Source organism: Stenella coeruleoalba (genome assembly GCF_951394435.1).
Source record: "Stenella coeruleoalba genome assembly, chromosome: 14".
NCBI lineage: Eukaryota > Metazoa > Chordata > Mammalia > Artiodactyla > Delphinidae > Stenella > Stenella coeruleoalba.
In genome coordinates, this window is record NC_137160.1 from 3135445 (window position 1) to 3154719 (window position 19275).

At 49.1% G+C, this 19275-nt stretch overlaps 1 protein-coding gene across 7 annotated transcripts in view; it reads left to right on the forward strand.

Moving 5' to 3' along the window:
• Positions 1-4360: 4360 nt before the first annotated feature.
• ZNF516 (zinc finger protein 516) overlaps positions 4361-19275 on the forward strand; it is a 110233-nt gene continuing 95318 nt past the window's right edge. For 4 of the 7 annotated variants that reach the window (XR_013831325.1, XM_079942723.1, XM_079942729.1 and 1 more), the window contains exon 1: positions 7901-8005. The gene's annotated coding sequence lies outside the window, so the exon portion shown is untranslated. Of the gene's footprint in view, positions 4428-4748; positions 4824-7900; positions 8006-8229; positions 8306-19275 lie in introns of those variants that run through there. The other 3 variants (XM_079942725.1, XM_079942728.1, XM_079942726.1) reach the window with 3 other exon arrangements.

Here is a 19275-nt window from a genome sequence, read left to right on the forward strand (position 1 = left end):
TTAGGAACCGCATCTGTGGAATTCCGTATCAGCTCTCCCGCAGCCAGCTGCTGCGAGACTCTTTCACTTAAGTTGATATTAAGAACAGATTTGAGGGCCCTCTACCTGCTGTGAGGTTCTGACGTAGTTACCCCAAACTGCAAATGGTGAGAAAACGTGCCTGCAAATCGCTGGGACTGTTAGTCCCATGATGCTTTTGCCTCAATTCTGAATCGGCACGAACGCTCTGACCGAAAGTTATTAAAGATATCTTTGTCATTAACCAAAATCGGCGCACAAGAGTAAAAGAGAAGCCGTGCTGCGTTGAGAACAGGAGTAGGGGTCATCATGGAATTTTCCTCTGAGCAGAAAACCAGGACAGATTGTTAAAACGGCTGATTCCCTGGGAAGGTTAGGGTTTCTGCCGTGGGGAAAAATGAGGAAACCATTCTCTGTGTCGCGCATATGGGTCCATTTTGCACAGATCTGGAAGAGACGCTTTGCTGATTATTAAACTATTGAAAAATTCAGGTATGGCTTTTAAGGTGTATTCAGACTCGGACGCCACGGAGAGGTGAAGAAATCGTCACGGAAGTCTTTCAAACAACACGCAGGTTTCCACCATGACTGACTAAGCCTAAAGCCCAGACAGATTGACCCAAATTGTCAAATTTACACAAAAGACGGCACCAGAGAAAGCTGCTCGGTGAGAAGCTAGGAGAATCTGGACATGGATCACATTAGAGGTAATGGTGTGTGTGTGTGTGTGTGTGTGTGTGTGTGTGTTTAGAAGAAACGTATAGTGTCTATTTCACTACTACAGTATTCATCACCTTCCATAAGAATTAAAATTTAAGAAACAACTGAGATAGTTTCCTACACCACGATTAAAAATATTCTGTTGGTTAACTTCAGATTCAAGCAGCCTGAAACCATTTTGTAAAGACTATTTAAAATATAATCACAACTTTCCCTCTCATCAGGGCAGGGGGTCACCATATGTTAAATTCCATACTGAATCGCTCACGCTGATGGGCTGTTTTCCCTTCCTCCGTAATCTAAATACAGCGGATTCTCTGAGTCTCCAGCCTCTAAGGAAGGGAAAGAGTTTAGGAAAGAACGGCAAGTTAGGACTGCGGTAACGTTTTTGAAACCATCAGTGACTAAATAAATAGCCAATTTCCATTTATACGTGAGATTGCCACCTACTCCAGACAGTATAAATGCAGCAGCAGCTGTGCTGCTCTTAAAACAGCCTTTACCTAGGGATACTGGTTGACAATTTAAATCAAATGTATCCCCAATCCACTCTGAAATCTCTAAATTTAAGTTAGTTCAGAGAGCTAAATATTTTATACCTGGACTTAGGTATATGATGTCATTCTCCTTTCTCAGATATAATTTAGAAAATCCTAAGAAATTCTCACAAAGACTTAACATTAGATATTTACTAATAAGTAGTGCACTTAAAATTTTGCGCATGCATATTTAATAAATATTTTTAGTTTGTCTTCGATTTCACACTATAGTTTAGAGAGTTTCACTTCCAGCTTTCAGACGGACAAGGCCTTTTTTTTGGTATCTGTTTTTCACTTCTAACTATTCTTTAATGGAATCTCTTAGGAACCTTTCTGATCTAAATGCCCAATAATCACACACCATTGCCTGACTTATGCAGACAAGCCATTCAACACTGTTTCATTAAAATGCCATTTTCCTTAGCTTGAAGGGACAGAGTCCCAAATCCTGAACAGATAATTCATTAGACCAGAACAAGGGAAAATAAGTATTTTTTTCTCCAACTATTTCATGAACCAGAATTCTTTTCTGTTATAAAATTATAAATACCCAATGTATATCCAACCATTAATCCATCAGTCTTGCTGATTTCTCTCCACCCAAATGTTGTAATTTACCTAAACATTTCAAAATAGGAGGACTTCTTTTGGGGGATTTCAGGGATGTATATTTTGTGCAGAAGCAGTGTCCTTAATCTCTAATGGGGACTTTAAATGTCTGAAGATATTAAACAGTTGAAATTTTGACCATGCTGAATATATTGTAGGAGTAGTACGAGAACTCATATATTTTGTTTTGATACCATTTTTAAAATAGTGTGTTGACAAACGAACAGTAATGTAAACACATCCGGCTCACGAAGGGTGCTCTCACCAGTAACAAAACCGAGCTGGTCCTCAAGCTGCCATTCCCCAGGATGTAACTCTTACGGCCTCTCAAGTTACATTCTCAGATTCTGCATGCATTGTAGAGAAACAGGGAAGAAAAGCACACTATTATTGTAGAACCCGCGTGGCCCTGAGTGAAATCACATGTGGGTGATAAGCAGGCTGGAGAAAGAAGGCAAGTCATGAAGCTCACAGTTTTATGTGGAGGAGTGTGGAAGCTTTGCTCACCGATTGTTGGTCTAACTTGTCAATTTTCCACACATGGAAGTTATTAGTGCAATCCTGTAGTCTTAAATAGACCTAAGAACTTTTACCATGGACTCAAATCCATTCCAAAATACTACAAAAAGTATTAAAGTTTCAGTAGGCAAATTTTAATCTCTTTGGGGGCGCATACCTATATATGTGATAGTGCGTCTCTATATGACATTTATATCCATGTAATCAGTTGCAACAGGGGCGTACTTTTATTTGTGCATTTTTACTCTGCATTGTAAAGAATTGTGGGCACTTCAATACTTTTCTGTGAATCGGGCTTAAATTTGATTGTTCAAGAATACATCGCACTCAGGCATTCAGGCTGAAACCAGCAACAATCGTCAATGACCTTTACCATGCCTGCTCTCCGAGTTAGTGCAGATCATTAATCATATTTTATGACCAGGAATCCTTCTCGCAGAGGTTCTCGGCCGTCTTGCTCCCTCCCTGTCTCTCTACCCCCCACTCCCTTGCTTCGTGGAACCGCACGCACATGCACACACACGCACACACATCACACCCCCTGCACTCACGTCGCACACATGCAGAATGGCCCACTGGCTGAGAGTCCAGCTTTGCAGACACAACTCCCTTCCTGGGTGCTGGTCCGTAGTGGTTTCTGTTGTAAATGCCCTGAGCTGGAGCGGGCCCCCGAGCTGCTGCAGCAGCCGTGAACATTAGCGAACGTTAGGCTCCGAGAGAAATGCCACCGCGGAAGGTAAGGCCTGGATCGTAGCGCGGCCTCCACAGCAGAGCCACGGCCGTGTCTTGGATGGAATCCATCTCCACTGCAGATCGTCACGAGGTGAGCAGAACACGGCCAGGAGCCTGGTGGGAGAGGGCAGCATTACTCCGCGCAGGCCACCGCTCCCTGGGTCTACGTCACCCCCGGCTCGAGCGTGCGGGGGGGGGGGGGCTCCCGCTCCCACAGCCTCCCCCCTTCACCTCTCCTCCTTCCCCTCCATCTGCCCCCTCCCGCCCCTTCTCCTCTGCAGTCACCCACTCCCCGTGAAAGATTTCTGGAGTCAAATTGGGATTTCCATTCTCAGACTCGACTTAGTGCAACTAACTACGGCCCACGGAGAGTAGTAATTGGGGTGAGAAAGTGGAGTTTGAAAAACAAAAATTAAAGTGGAACTTTTCAAGGATAAAAATAAAAAACAACAGGGATTTTTAAATTGCCAGACAGCAGAATCTTGTTCTGAAGTCTTTCCAGTGGGACCCCATCTTGATTCCGGACTTCATCTGCAGATACCCTGTGTCTGAATACCCCCGGCACCTTTATCAGGAAGTTAGGTGAAACGCACACCCTAAGCGGCTTGTAAACCACGCGCGGCTGGGACCACCGGAAGGATACCCGCCTGTGAATCTGGATTCCAGGCTTAGGGCTCAGGTGCCCGAGCCGGCTGAACATGCATTCCCGGCACGCTTGCACGTATGGATGCGTGCCTGTGTGTGTATCCGTGTGTGCGCGTAAACAGCTTCCCGTAACTGGATCTGCGGCAGCGCTAGTCCTTGGGAATAAGGGGCGACAACTAGCCGCTGGGATCGGGATTCAGTGCTATTAGGGGAAGAATTATCAGTGTCTGAGTCATCGCGAGCCTCCAGACTTTCCCCGCAGTGTGGCAGAACTTTGTGCTGATGAGACAATAGTGGAGCGTGTGCGTTTCCTACAGGGCAGACCATTCCGGGGCTGGGGGAAGCCTCGGGCCTGCGCCGGGCCGCTGGGGCCCGGTCCCCTCCCCGCGCCGCGCAACCCCCGGAGCCCGGCCGGCGCCGGGGTCCCCGCGGGGCGGGCGCGTCCGGGGCGCGCGCGGGCGGCGCGGGGAGGGGGCCGGGCGCGTGGTGGGCCCCGCGCGCCCTCGCGCGTCCCCCGCGCCCGGGCGCAGCTGGCGCGGTCGGTCTAGTGCAGCGCTCGGCTCCGCGCCTCGGGCGCTCGGCTTCACCTTCAGAGGCGCGGGGCGTGCGCGTCCTCCTCTCCGGGCCGCCCGCCTCCCCGCCAAGGTAGGGGCCGGGGTGTAGGCGCGGCGGGGCCCGCGGGAGGGCGGGGGTCGCTGGGACCAGGCCTCGACGTGTGGGGGACCCGGCGTGCGCCGCGGGGGTCGGGGCTCCGGGAAAGGACTCCGGGGCGCGGGGAGGGCGGTTCGCTTTCCCGGTGGCTAGTTGCTCCGCTCCGCAATTCCGGGAGAGGGAAGATGCAACTTCGGGCGGCCCAGCGAGCGCCCGGGAGGTGGCTTTTACCGCAGTGGAGGGGCGGGGTGGGAGCGCGGAGGAGGCTCCGGCTTTGTACACTTCGTCAAAGGCGACGCGGGAGGAGGGGAGCTCGGATGCGCTCTCCATCCATTAGGAGACAAAGAGCAAATTGCCTTACTTTAAAGTAAAACGCTCCGGCTAATGAAGGTGGGTGCTGGGGCCTCGGGGCCCGAGGAGCCGCTTCAGTTATTAAGGGTTTGGTGGATGGGGTCGATGCCAGTGGGCACCGAGCGCTGCTGCCTCGGGGACGTGCTTGCGGGGAGGGGCGTTGTTTCCCCCCTCCCCTGGCTGCGTGCCCATCAGCTGGGAGCGCATAAGTGACCCTAACATTAAAGAAGTGAGAGCCCGGAAGGGAAGTTAGGGCCGGAGTGGGGTTGGGGACGAGGGTTCTCGCAGTGACTGAGGCGGGGTGGGGAGACGGGGTCTGCGTGGCAGGGGCTCCTCGGAGATGCACCCAGCCTGGCGTGGCGGGGGGCGGAGGAGGTATTGATCGCGCTGTATACCCGCGTATATACTAGAAAAGAATACTTGGGGTGTGTGTTTGGGGGTGGTGGTGGTGGTGGAGAAGCGCCTCGTCTGCCATTTCCAGGGGGAGCTAACCTACTGGAGTGTTAAGATCAGTATTTAGATCGAACCGCCTCGTCGAGTTTTAAAGAAACTTTGTATGAATAAGTTTGTTAAAAGACAGCCGAGTTGGGCATTTAAAACAGTGGTTCATGAAGGAAGGTTGGTGTGCGGTGACAATCAGCCGTGGTGGGCTGGGGAGCCGGTGGAGCTTTGCTATTAGGGACCCGAGAGACCGAGCCTTGGATCCGAAAAATGTGGGTCTGTAAGTCAGCCTCGCTTATTATCAGCGTTAATAAGCTCCCCGCAGCAGACCGGGATGTGACCAGGGGCTTCTGGGGTTGTGTGTCTGTGTTTTACTCATTCCGCTGGGCTTACTGATAAAGAATTACTTGGTCTCCGGGTGTGCAAAGATCAACTTGCTCAGCCCTCTTTTAAAATATATTCATTCTGAGCCTTATTTAATCCAGATGCACAGAAAGCCATTTGCTGCTTCATTGTTGGTTTACATTTTTTGAAAAGGCGACTGGTGTAACCTGTGGAATTTGAAATGCAAATAAAAGCCTGTGGGAGTCGAGGCAGAACAAATCAGCGTTTATAAAGTGGAAAAGATTTAATGTCTTTGAGATCATTGCGGAGGAAAAAAACTGGAGAGGGGGAGTGATTTTTCAGGGAGTGAATTGTGACGTCAGGTCTTTTTGGAAAAGATGTTATTTTTAAGGTCTGAAACCCGGGTATGTAAAGTGCTTACAGGAAAAACAGATTACAAGATTAACATCTGTTAACATGATCGTTTATCTCCAGCCAAAAATAGGTCAGTTCTTTCTTAAGGAAACACGATTGCTGGCGCATGCTTAAATAATAAAATTAAAATAATGAGTTCATAAATTAGGACCAGCGTTTGTTCTAATCTGACCTGTGAAGAACATTTTTTAATTTCGAGATCAATGAAAGGTCAGAGTCCCTTTTGGGTGTTGAGAACAGCTTCACCCTGCGTCCATCCCCTCCCGGATGACCCCCTCCTTTTCACCGCGCTCTCCCTGTCCTCCCCCACCCCGATTGCTAATTTCCCCTTTCATCCATTGAGGAAGTACAAAATATATTTAAACGGATATTGTCTGACGCCCCCCCTCGTTAACGAAGGCAAACTCTCTCTCGGCGCAGATGGCTAACTTTCAGACCTCTGCTGTTGTTTTACCAATAAATGAAACGGTAGGGAAGGGGAAAAAAAGGAAACAGCCTTGCGAAGTCTCCCTGCCCCCTGGGTGTGAGTGACGGCTCTCCCGGCCAATCCGCAGCGGCTTTCTCCATCCCGGAGGTAATTTGGGGTGTGAGTGTGTACGCGCGCGCGCGTGCATGCGCCCATGTGTCTGCACACTGTTAAATCCGACCAGCCCCACGCGTCCTCAGGCTCCTGATTTGCACAGTTGAGAGCTGTAGACGTGGACACGCTTTTTTCTGAGTCTTTGAAGCTAGGTGGGCACGCGGCAGTCCAAATGGAGACCCTCCATCCTCCGAGTGTCCCCCCGTAAAGAATGGGCGTAAGAAGTGCTTTCGGATTCCAGTCGAAACCTGCAGACGGGGAAGAAAAGGAGTGATGCGATTGTGCTCCTCAGAGACTGGGGAATCGAAATGTGTGGTTCCTTCCGTCACGTTCCCACGCGGCAGGCGCGCCCTGCGCTCTTGGGGTCGGAGGGAGGGAGCCCACTCGCCGGGCGCTAAGCGTAGCCAGGTCGAGGATTGTTGAAACTGGTGTTAACTGTAAAAGTGAAGGGCAGCGTGGACCTTCCAACTTCACATTTTATTTTCTCACTGGCAGTTGATCCTTAGTCCATGGCAAAGGCTAGAATGTGACCTGCTTATGGTCAGAGTTCTGCTGCCCACCCGACTTATGAATGCGAAGGGCTGGCCGTGGCTCCCGCGCACAATGGGCACATTCACGGGCGGAGCGCGTCACGGGCCGCCACACGTTTCCTACGGGTTTAACCCGGCACCAACTTCCCTAGGAATACTGGTAGTGTTGTGTGTGGACACATGCTACTAGCCATGTAGCATCTCTGTTCCGTATTGGAGTGGCTGTGCTGCTTCGCCCTGGGACGGATGGTAATGCTGCAGGGAACGGGTTAGGGACCCACATGTGTCCCCTGCTTCCCCGAGACCCCTGGGAGGCACCCTGCTACCCGACCTGGTCCACGCACGGTGTGTCCGGCTGCAGAGCCGCGCGGAGGTCTGCCGGAGGGTCCACGGGCGACCCCGGGCGACCTTCGTCCTCTCCCATCAAGATCCTAACTCGGTTACAAGGTGGTGTCCAGAGCCCCGCGCCTCCCGCCCGGGCCATTTCCGCCCCCTAAATCCGAGTACGACTCGATTCTCTTCCCCCCGCCCCCCAATCTCTGTGAGCTCGCGGATTGAGGAATGGGCAGAAGGGGGAGGCGTCGCTAGATTAAATCATTCCTATTTCTGTTTCTCCCGCTGGTGCGGCGCTGGGCCTGGGGCGCCTGGGGAGGCGGGGGCCCGGCGGGGGCGGGGGCATTTACCTGCCCGCCCCGGGGGCGGTGGCCTCTCGCGGCCCGGCTAACTGGGGGAGGGCCGTGGGCGGGGCGGGCGGGGCGGGGAGGTGGGGGAGGGCCCGGCCCGCCCCCTCCCCCCGGCGCCCGCCCCCCGCCCCCGTCATGTGGAGCGGACGTCACACGCCTGCACTGTAACCCAAGAAGTGAAAGAGACGGGGACCCACGGCCCAACTTCGCACCGTAACAAAGGCGGGGGTCCGTGCGGGCCGGAGAGGGTCTAACTGGGGAGGGATCGGGCCGGCGGGAGGGGGCGGGGATGAGGTTGGGGGTGGGGAGTGCAGGGCCCGGGGCTGCTCTGGGGCGGGAGACTGGGGGGCCCGGCCGGGGGGTGAGGGCCTGGTCTGGGGCGGGGTCGGCGCGGGGCGGGGGAGTGCGGGCCGGGCCGGGCCGGGCCGGGCCGGGGCGGGGGGCGGGCTGCGCTGGGCCCCGGCTGGGGCGGGGGTGTGAGCGGCGGCGCGGACCGCGCTCCGGGGGCCGAGGCGCGGCGGAGGCCAGGTAATTGGTTTCTATTTTAAACTTCACTTTGTCCTGGCGGAGGTGGGGCGGTGGGAGAGGCGTGGCCCCCGGGCGATTACATAAGTGTTCATACCTGACCTGGTGCCGGGCCGCGGGCAGCGCGCGGATTTGTGCGCGAGGGGCTGGTGGGCACCGGGCCCGGGCGTCCCCGTGTGGGGCGTCCGCGCGTGGAGTTGCTGCGTCCTGCTCGTGGGACCTGGTGCGTGTCGGCCGTGGGGACCCCGCGTGCCCTCTGGGCTGCGGCTGGAAGCCCCGGGGTGTCCGTGGTTGGGGGCCAGGCCTGCCGGCGGGGTCCACCGCGTAACAAAGGGCAGGGCTGCGGGACCCTGGGCCGCGCACCGCGCCGACCTAACGGCAGGTCACAAAAGTCTTCATTAAACGTGCAACAGACCTGCATTTCCCCCATGAACCTGCCCGTAGGTCTCCAGCCTTGATTAAAGATGACTTAAACATTGAAGTGCTCCCACCCCGTGGCGGTGTGATAAATACCATTAAAGGTCTGACCGGAGGAGAAGCAAGGGTGGTTATTCCCCCAACAGGATCTTCGCCAGATTATTTTTCGTGCCTTCCTGTTAGTATGATCGGAGTATTTTGGTTTAGGAATGTAAGTGCTACTTTAAGGAACTAGGCATGCATGCTATTCGGTAGGATCTTTCTACTGCCGCGCAAAAAAAGAGCTCGTTTTATCATTTGTTTGTTCCTCCTTCATTTTCTCTTGCATTCTTTGATTGTGGCGTCAAAATAGCTGTGTTATTTATATTGACACAGACTGGCCGGAATTAACTATCCCACATACCACTGCCGCGCAGTTTCCCCGCCTGTGTGCGAAACTGGAGGGTGCGGAGCTGGCCGGCCGTGCCTGGGTCTGGGAGTTCGGGTCCTGGAGAAGGACAGACAGTTTCACGAGAGCAATTCCCATGCCGTCTTGAATGGACTCTGGGAGACCCTGAGCTCTGAGCGAGACTCCAGTATTTTGGTAATGGAATTAGAATTTTGATGTGTTAAGATACAAATATATTATGTCTGGTATTTTTCTTAGTTCATTAGTAAGGCTTTATTTTGTTAAATTTGCTAATTTGAATAAAATGAAACGTTTAGAGCACATTAACATTCTAAAAAAATAACAAGCCCCAGGGATGCGCCAGAAAGCTCACTGAGAAGAATGCGAACGTCTGTAAAATGAAACAGAACAGCCAAGGAGCATAGTTGGTAGGTGCAGGATTCAGCAGTGGAAAAAGAGAGAGGAGTTTTGCTTCGTTTCATTTCCGAAAGCTTTTGTTGTCAGCGTAATCTTTCCAAATGGCTTAGTATACTGAAACTTGCTCCATCAAGGACTTTTAACTTTTGGACGTGTAACTGATACTAGTCAGTGATGATTTGAGAATAGTTTTCATCACTGGTCTTAATCCCATTGTTATTTGTAGAGGACCTTGAAAGTTGACTGACTCATTTAGAGACTAAAGTTTCCTTGGGGCTCCGAAGTCCCCACATTTCTAACTTGATGAGACATCTCAGAGACCAACGCAGAGTGAATAGAATGGGAGATGTCTGTGAAAACAGGTCGATGCTGAAATCACCTTGTCTCCACTTCCGTGAATTAAACTTTAACTTCATTTACCTTACTTGCTCCTACGTGGAGATATTTGAGTCTTACAGGTGGAGCGTTCAATGGGGAGATTAAGTTTAGCAACAATTATGTGAAAAAGAAAAGGAGACTTCTTTAAAGAAGAACTCAAAGTGGGGTCAACTCGAACAGATGGTTTTCAGCGTTACTAAACAGGGAAAAATGATAATGTGACCTAGGAATTTAAGTAGAGTTTAGTCATGGATGGTTCTTGAAAAACCAGTGCTCAGTTTATTGGGTTGCTGTGGAGTTTTATTTATTCCTTTTCCAGGATACGTATTGGTCTTATTCATAATTTACCAGAAGGACTCTTATAAAGAATTTTGTGGGAGTGGCTCTAAGTCTGGCTGGAGATTGTGTTTAGAGTTTCAGCTGCATTATACCTTAATGGCATAGAAATAGGAAACTGAAATAGAAGCTGACTCTCTTCAGCGGGAAGGAGCTTGTCCAGACGTGTGTACTTTCCTTTCATAATATATTTGTTTGCAGTGTGCAAGAGACTGCACTCTTTTGGTTTTTATTCCATGTTCGACATTGCTTTCAGTTATATCATTAAAAGTGGTATTTTGCTTATAATGTAGCTGAATAAAGCAACTCTGTTGTGCAGGAAACAAATAACTTTTTCATTGGCGTTTGATGGCCAAATTTAGCTGGAGACAGCTAACCTTTCTCGGTGACAAGGCATAGATTTCAGCTGAAGGCATAGAGCTAATGGTAGAAAGCAGAAGAAAGTGAAATGTATTTGATCAGATATCTGCAGTTATAAATATTTGAACGTAACATTCCTTCTTCAAAAGCAGACATCTCACATGCTGTAAATGTTTATACCTTTTAGCACTTGGATGGACTTATTCTGACGCAGTCAATTCTTTCAAAAAATGCATCTCTTTGCTGCCCTAACCCCTCCCCCTCAAAAGCTCTAGAGGCTGTGGGGAAAGTTCCATTAACTCTCTTCTTACTGAACGCCGTCCAGAGGATACTAGTGGGCCTGTGTGCTGCATTGCCCTGGCCCCGCTGCCTGTGTCCCCCTCGCTGTACTTACACCGGTAGAACTGGCACCCAGCACGTGGACCTGCCTTGGCTTGCTTAGCGCTGGGCACCTTTGATCTTTTCTTCCGGAATTATTAATGTCTAAACAGGAAGAATTCATTGCATCACTGTCTTTAGCTCCCAGACCCTTATGCTCTTGGTAGGAAGCCTCATCTCATTTGGGTTTGCATTTTTCAATGAATAGCGCCGTGTCAGGAGTGGATTTGCTCTGAAGTCTGATCAGGTGGTGTTTGGGATACATCTCCATGTGTGGTGGTGTAGAGGCAGGCTAGCGGGATGGAGCTCTGAGAAGGCAGATGTGAATGTGGAGTGTGGGTGTGCATCCCTGGGCTGCCATTCTGTCTGCTCCGGAGTTTGGGTACCAGCAATTTTTCGACTCTTGTTCTGCGCTGGGCTTGGTGCTAACTGGCGGCATGAGTCACACAGGTGACGGTGGCTCTCTTCTCCTTCTTGTCTTCTCCTTGGGGATGTCACCCCCAACCTTTTCCGTCTGATGACCAACAGTATGTTGGCAGCAGCCTGTTAGGGTTTGAATGTGCCTTGGGACCACAAGAGTGACAGCATTTTTTAGATTCATGCCTTCGCTGCCATCCTCTCTGGACCCAGGAACAAGTGAATTGTGTGTGGGGGGGGCGGTAGGGAGGTGGGACATTTCTCTTTGATGGAGGGGTGACCTCTGCCCTGAGGGAGCTGAGATCCCGCCCTACCTCTCTCACCAGAGGGGGGAGTGACTTATGGGAGGGCATATCCTCTTCATCCTCTGACTCTAGCTATGAATACCTTACAGTTTTCAGAAATTTCGACAAATTGTCACGAGCCCATTTTAAGAAAGGGGTCACATCAAATGTTTATTTAAGAAGAATTTCTTAATACAACAAACCTTATGGGAAAAATAAAGAAAAACTTTCACTATAAGTTTAAAATGTCTCATCCAGTTCTTTTAAAAGCATCTTTATTTTAAAATTAATTTTCTTCAAGAGAGGACTGTTTGAGGGTTATGACTTAAATAGTCGTAGGGAGGATACATATATAGGCACTGTAAATGCATTGCTTGTATTTGAAATTTACACTATCTGCTAAGGTACATCAAGTATATTTCAGACGGACTGGTAACAATTAGCAGTTGCAACTGTCTGTTTTGTGTATTCTTTATCCCTTGCGTCTGGCTACACGTGATTTGAACAGCTGAAGCTTTTCTTTCCAAAGCTAGTGCTGGTTGGAATATTTATGTCCGGAATGAAATGTTTTCCAGTAGCATACATCGGAATCGTAACGAAGTATAATTCTGTGGCTTTCAATATCCCTTAAAAGTAGTTTCCTGAAAAAGAGTTGGCATGTAGTCTTCAGTGCCAATGGTACTGAAAGTTACAAAGCGGAAATCATTAGAAACACAACTATTTTTAGAACCCAAACATGTAAATATGTGTAAAATGATGAGTAAAACACCACACCGGTGAGTCGAAAAGATAAACTTAAAAAGCAGCTCCCTTGGGTTTAGATACGTTTTGCAAATATATTTCAAACATACGTTTTACAAACATATTTTACAAGTATATTTCAACTGTGTGTGTGTTCATTCGGTAGATTTTCTTTCTCTTTCTCTCTGTTCTTTTGTTGTTGTTGATGATGCTTTGCTGTCAGGAATGTAATCAAGTCATCGCATTCCAAAAACTGACTTTAAGAGACATGTATTTTATGTGATCGTGAGGTTCAGACACCTCAATGGAGTGTTGAAAGTCGGTTGAGATATTAATGTATTTTATTTTCAAGACTAAAGTAAGCTGGTGTTTTATTCCTTCAAAAGCAGGTAGGCTTGTCTCTCACCGTTTCTGGCACCCGGAGGACCGCTGTTGTCAGCTCAGCCCTCGGGTGCAGCTGTCTTGTTACTTCTTGCTCATTTAGGGTATGGGGAGCTAGGCTAACTTGTGGTGTTAGCTTTCAGGATGTAGTTGAAGGGAGACTCTGAAAAACTGAGGTTCTCTGGTAAAACTCTAGTTTTTTTCTTAGGCTCTAAGAATTAAAGAAAAAGCTTTTTTCGGCATTACTTGGTCTCACTTGAAAAACCCTCCCGTCTTCACCTCCTCCCATGTGAAAAGAAAGGATATTTGTTTAGGAATTTTTGTCCTTTGTCTCAGAAAAGGGCAGCATGCGCCCGTGTTTGCCATATGGCACTGTTTAACCTATGTTGCTCGGGCTGACTTGGGCTGCATGAGGTACTGATTCATTTCAGCATTCCAGAATGTTCTTCGAAAGTGAGGGCAGTGAAGGATGCAACCAGAGATGTGCCGAGGGCTGTTCCTGTCTCTAGCAGCTTCTCATTCTGTTGATATTTGAGGGCTGTGAGCAAGTGTCACTTTTTTTTCCTGAAATAATTTTTGTGGAAAAGAGTTTGACATTAAATGTTGGCTGACTGTGTTGGTTCAGGAAGACACACAGCCCAAAGTGAGCAGTTAAAACTTCTGCTGGTTGTAAATAGGCAGAAAGTTGGGCTAGTGAGACAGGACTTTCCCTGTTTCGTTACTGATTATTCTGGTGACTTTAACCTAGAGCTAAAAAAAAATGTGTGTTTTTTTTTTTTTTCCCCTTAAAGAATTAGCTATTCTTTTTTAAATGGATGGATGAACCAATGGACAGATGGGTGATCCTGTTGTATAATTTAAACTTTTGTGGTGCTGTTCTGGGATTATCTAGATGTTTTCACCTTGTTTAGTTTACATGTGTTATTTTGAATTTTCAGATAGATGTGGATTTAATCACAAGGGTAGCTCCTCTGCTAGATGCCATGTCTCAGGAAGCTGTGGACGTGGAGAATCAAGATTTCTGCCTCCATTTTTAAGGTCCCGTATGGCTATGGGGTTGCCCACCAAAGCTCACGTGTGTCCAGACAGTCTCCTGCTGAATCTGTCTCATTCGTTTTAACCATACAGTGTTTCCTGTTTTAAGGAGAGGAGTAAACACATTTATACTCATGCATGTGTGTTGCCTGTAAAGCGTATGTGGGCATATGTGGATGGGAAGGTGCCTCTCAGAGAATCTGAGTGGTGTGAATGAAGGCTGCTTTGGGTGACATCATGTATATTGACACCGTCAGTGACCCGGGGCGATTTTTGTGCCAGTTGGAGAAAATCATTCACATTGATAACCATAGTCCCACCAGATGGAGATTCATCATACCGGAGCTTTTTGTGTCTTTAGCATGACCGTTAGCAAAACGGTGATAATTTGTTCCTTTGAGTAACACCACGCGTAATTTAAATTAGTGTTACTGTGATGACCCAGCCACGTGCTCAGATGGCTTCCTTAGTTCAGACGTGGCTTTTTATGTTTTAAAACAAGAGGCAAGGACGATGATCTCATTTCTAAAACCAACTTGAAAAACACAACTATGAGTAAATAACTGAATTCCTGATGTAAGAATGCTTGCCATAGCAACGTAAACTTGGGACAGTTCTGCAGAGTCATGGGATTAGTGGTTTAGTGGTAGGATTAAAATTGGCCTCAGTAAATTACCCTGGTGACAGAAAAGCAGAATCTGTTCAGGGTTTTACAGGAAGATTGGCTTATCAGTTATTTTCTAGGTTGATGAAAGATTATGGGCTGCTTAAAATTTGAACTTTACAAAGGAAGGTTAATTTTCCTAATAGCTACACGTTTTCAAGTATCTGTAGGGATTGGTTAAAAAAAGAGGTTACAGCAGTTAGAATTTGGGATTTTTTGTGCGTGTGGGTGTCCATTGACCATCCGTGTTCATTTAGCTACAGACGTTCAGAGGGCAGTTGAGAGTGTGCATTTCAGCCCCCGGTTAAATTAGGTCTTTCCAGTGTCCATGGAGATAGTAGACTATTCTGGAAAGTGCATTAGATCTTTGGGGCCACAAAGGCACCATTTGGACGCTTACTGAGCTGTACCTTCGTGGCCCGAGCAGGTTACGGGGGTGCATCGCTCCAGAGTAGGGTTTTCATGTCTGTCGGGAGTTTTCAATTGATACTACAGGATGACCATGAAGGGAAAAATTCACTTTGCTGGTTATTTACCTTTCTTTGTACATTTATGTTATTTCTATTTGGACTTGTTTAAAAAGGCTCATACTGAGAGTTATATGTGTGTTATTTGCGGCTGACTTAGAGATGATTTGGGGGTGAATCTGGGCATTTTACAGGTACTGAACGGCAGAAGGACTTAGTGATTCGCTGAGGCCACAGTGATGGAGCTGAGCTCAAACCCAGGTTTCCTGAGTCACAGTCTGGTCTCTTCCTGGTACCCCGTGCTGAGCGCACAGAAGAAAGTGCGGTCGCAGTCTGAGGTCAAGAGGAGCTTGTTGAGAAGGTGCAGGGCTGATGGAGCTCTGCGAATGTAGACCCAGCAAAGTGGTGGGTTATTTAGGACAGGAGGGAGAGGGCTCCACTTCAGTTTCACTTTCTGATGCTTAAATCTGTCTCCAGAGAGAAGAAAAAATGTTGACTAAATTTTTGCAGCTCTCCATGGGGATATCGTGTTAGTGGGAGAACTGGATAAACCGTCCTACTTCAAGGCCACCCAGCATCACCGAACTCAGACTGGGAGGAAACGGGGAAGCCCCGTCGTCACCCAAGACCTGGCAGCTGTGGGCACCCGTTCCCAGCTCGGCACGGGGCCCAGGTACAGATTTTCTTGGGAAACCCAATGGTAACACCCTACTCTCATCACTTTTTATAAGAGAGTAAATATAGAAAGCAAATCACCAGCAGGGGATAGAAAGTCCTAGAAGAAAAGAGCCAGCAAAACAGGCAGGGAAAGGGGTCCTCGAGGACCAGCGGTGGCTGAGATAGACCTGCAGTCTCTGGTGGGCCTCCTGTCTGAGGCCGCGGCAGAGGTGAAGCGCACGCTGGTGCAGAGCAGGGCACGTGCAGGGCCAGGCTCTCATCGCGATGGAGTGGGTAACTGCCAGGTGGGCTGGGGAGAGCCACAGGGGAGACCAGAGCAGGTGGGCACCTTCCCTTGTGCACATCTTTGGTGCAGGTGGACAAGATGGCAAGGAAGAGGAAGACAGGTGGGGGAGAGGGGCAAGCTGACCTCGGTGAGACCACACTTCCCTTTTCCCTGTTGGCGATGGCAGCTCAGACAGGTGACCACGGCACCCATGGGACGGGCCGGCGGGGTCTTGCTCTGCTCCTGGATGCTGTATAGGGGATCCGTTCCCTCTGCCTGCTCCGGCAAATTTGGGAGCTGGGCCAGGGTGCAGTGAATTTGTCTTCATCGTGCAAGAGCCGCTTAGAAAACCTGTCTCCTTTGCGTTCTCCACGTGGGCAAACATAGCCAACATTCTAGGTTTTCCCTTCAGGGGAAAAATCAGTAAACTGAGACCCAGATTTTGCATTTTGTTTTCCATTCTCTGAAGAAGTTAGTGCTGAGTACTTCCTCATTATTTTCCTGACACTATGCCCTAGGTAGTTTGCTACCTTTCTAGACATTTCTCAAAATACGTAACGGCCCATGTAAACTCGGATTGTAGAGGTTTATTTAATCGGTGTATGGACATCACCCTGTATTCCCTTCTGTGAGGATTTTGGCAGAGGCTTGTGGGAGAATCTGGTGATTGAAATCCTGTTATTCGTCTGTTGGTAGGAAGAGTTTGCTTGTTTCTCCCCATTGCATAAAGGGTGTGAGGTACACACTTGAGGTCTACATTAAATATAGAGTAAAACTTAAATAAAAGTCAAGAACAAGGAAGTGGGATAATAGGTCCTGACAAGGGGAAAATAGGATTCCATATCCAGATCGTTGTGTTCCCTCCGGTGGGTATACTTGGACCAAAATTTATAATCTGAGCTTTCTGGTCACTAAAACAAGAGTGAAACAGGGCCATTTACATGTCGAATTGACAATACAGGCAAAACTCACCGGTTCTGTGAAAAAGAAGCCTTTTCTAGCCTGGAACCCTAAAGGAGACTGCTCACGTTGATTTGTGTGTGGACCTCGTTCACAGGCCACGTGTTTTCATGTAGACGGTCTTCAGTGATGCTCTTAGGGTGGGTCTGCGGTGGCTTTCCAAAGGTGGTTCCTTGGAGCTGCCCTGGCACAAGGAGCCGAGGGCATCAGAACGCAGGACCCTGCACTGAGAGCTATTTTTTGAATCACCATGACAATATGATCCCAGGTATTGAGCATTAACAGTTTCTCTCTGTATTAGAAATTGAAGTTTTACTACCAAGGACTTATAGACGTGAATCAAATTGGGCGAATGCCTGAAAAACCAGCCCCCCCCAAATAAATAGCTCATAAATGCTCTACCAAGGCTCATTTCCTTTCCACAAACATCCATCTCACACCCGCTGTGAGCAAGGCTCGCACATTCTGTGTGTATTTTGTTTAGTGTTCATAACAGTTAGGAAGTCATTCTGGTCCCCTTCCCCCCACTTCCTTAACCACTGAGACTCTCGCGGGTAAGGAACTGGGGTTATCTGAGCAGAGCATCTTCTGGGCAGTCACCTTGAGTTTGACCTTCCTCATGCTGTTGAAGCCTAGAGACTTTGAGTCTTGATCTGCGCCCTCCGGAGTTGTGTCACTGTGGAGATCATGTCGTGGAAGGCCAGTGTTCCTCTTCCCAGCCCCTCCCCCTTTCTAGGCGGCCGGGGTTACTGATGGATCCCCAGGAGGAGCTGGGAGCCAGTGTCAAGGGTGCCCTGAGCTGGGGCCGGCCACCTGAGCGTGTGGGCCCCCGCTCAGCACATGGCCATGTCTGCTGTGAAGGTGAGCGGAGGCTTCGAGTAATCAATCCATCAAGAAAGAGAGTGGGGCTTCCCTGGTGGCGCAGTGGTTGAGAGTCCGCCTGCCGATGCAGGGGACACGGGTTCGTGCCCCGGTCCGGGAAGATCCCACATGCCGCGGAGCGGCTGGGCCCGTGAGCCATGGCCGCTGAGCCTGCGCGTCTGGAGCCTGTGCTCCACAACGGGAGAGGCCGCAGCAGTGAGAGGCCCGCGTACCGCAAAAATAAAAAATTTAAAAAAAAGGAAGAGGGTGGTCTGCGGATTTGAAGCAGGGAAACTCCTGCATCAGCATCCAGCAGTCCAGCCAGCTAGCGGGGCTTGGCCCACCTCAGCTGCCTTCTCTCCTGGTCGGCTTAGCGAGCCTGCACCAGAGCCCAGAGGGGCCTGAGCTTGGGAAACAGGGGTCTGTATTTGCAAATCTCTAGGGCAGGTGTCGGCAGCCTTTTTCTTCCTCCCTCCTTTCCTCCCTCCCTCCCTCCCTTCCTTTCTTTCTTTTTTAAAATTTTTATTAGAGTATAGTTGATGTACAATGTTGTGTTAGTTTCAGGTGTATAGCAGAGTGAATCAGTTATACATATATATATATATCCACTCTTTTTTCTTTTTTTAGCTTCTTTTCCCGTATAGACCACTACAGAGTATTGAGTAGAGTTCCCTGTGCTGTACAGCAGGTTCTTATTAGTTATCTATTTTCTACATGGTAGTGTGTATATGTCAGTCCCAATCTCCCAATTTATCCCTCCCCACTGGCAGCCTTTTTTTTGTAAAGGGCCAGATAATAAATATTTTGGGCTCTGTGGGCCAGAACTTCTTGTTAGAGCTAATTCACTCTGCCTTGTAGCAGTTATAGCAGTTGTAGCAGCCACAGACAACACGTCAGTGAGGAAATAGGCTTCCTTTGTGGACACCGAAACTTGAATTTCATGTCATTTCATGTGTCGCAAAATACTGTTCTCCCTTGGATTTTTTTCCAGCTACTTAAGAATGTAAAAACCATCCTCAGCTCACCAGCCACACAAAACAGGTGGCGGGCGGGCTGGCTTTGGCCTTGGGGCCGCCGTAGGCTGACCAGCACGTGAAGATAGTGCTGCCTGGTAAATAGAACGCTGCTGTCGTTTGCAATTTTCCAGTTACCCCATGGAAAATGGTTAAAGAAGTGGGTAAAATGAGTCATGTGTTTTATTTAACCCAGTAGGTCCAAAATGTTCCTTGAACACGTAGATGACATAAAAGTTACTGCTGAGTTAGTCTTCGCTCTTTATTTCACACTAAGCTTCGGACATCTGGCGTGGATCTTACACTAGGGCTCAGCCCGATGTGGACTCGCCCCTTCAGCCCCCGTGGAGATGGCGCGGCTGCGGGGCTGGAGGTGCTGCCCGTGCAGGCGCCCCTGCCGTCAGCCAGGGCCTGGCGCTGAGGTCCGTGAGGAACCTCCGCTCCTCCAGTTCAGCTGTTTGTAGACAAGGACTCTAAGGGGAGATAACGATACTTTGGAAGTATCTCAGTCGAATCCGAGCAGCTTAATTAAG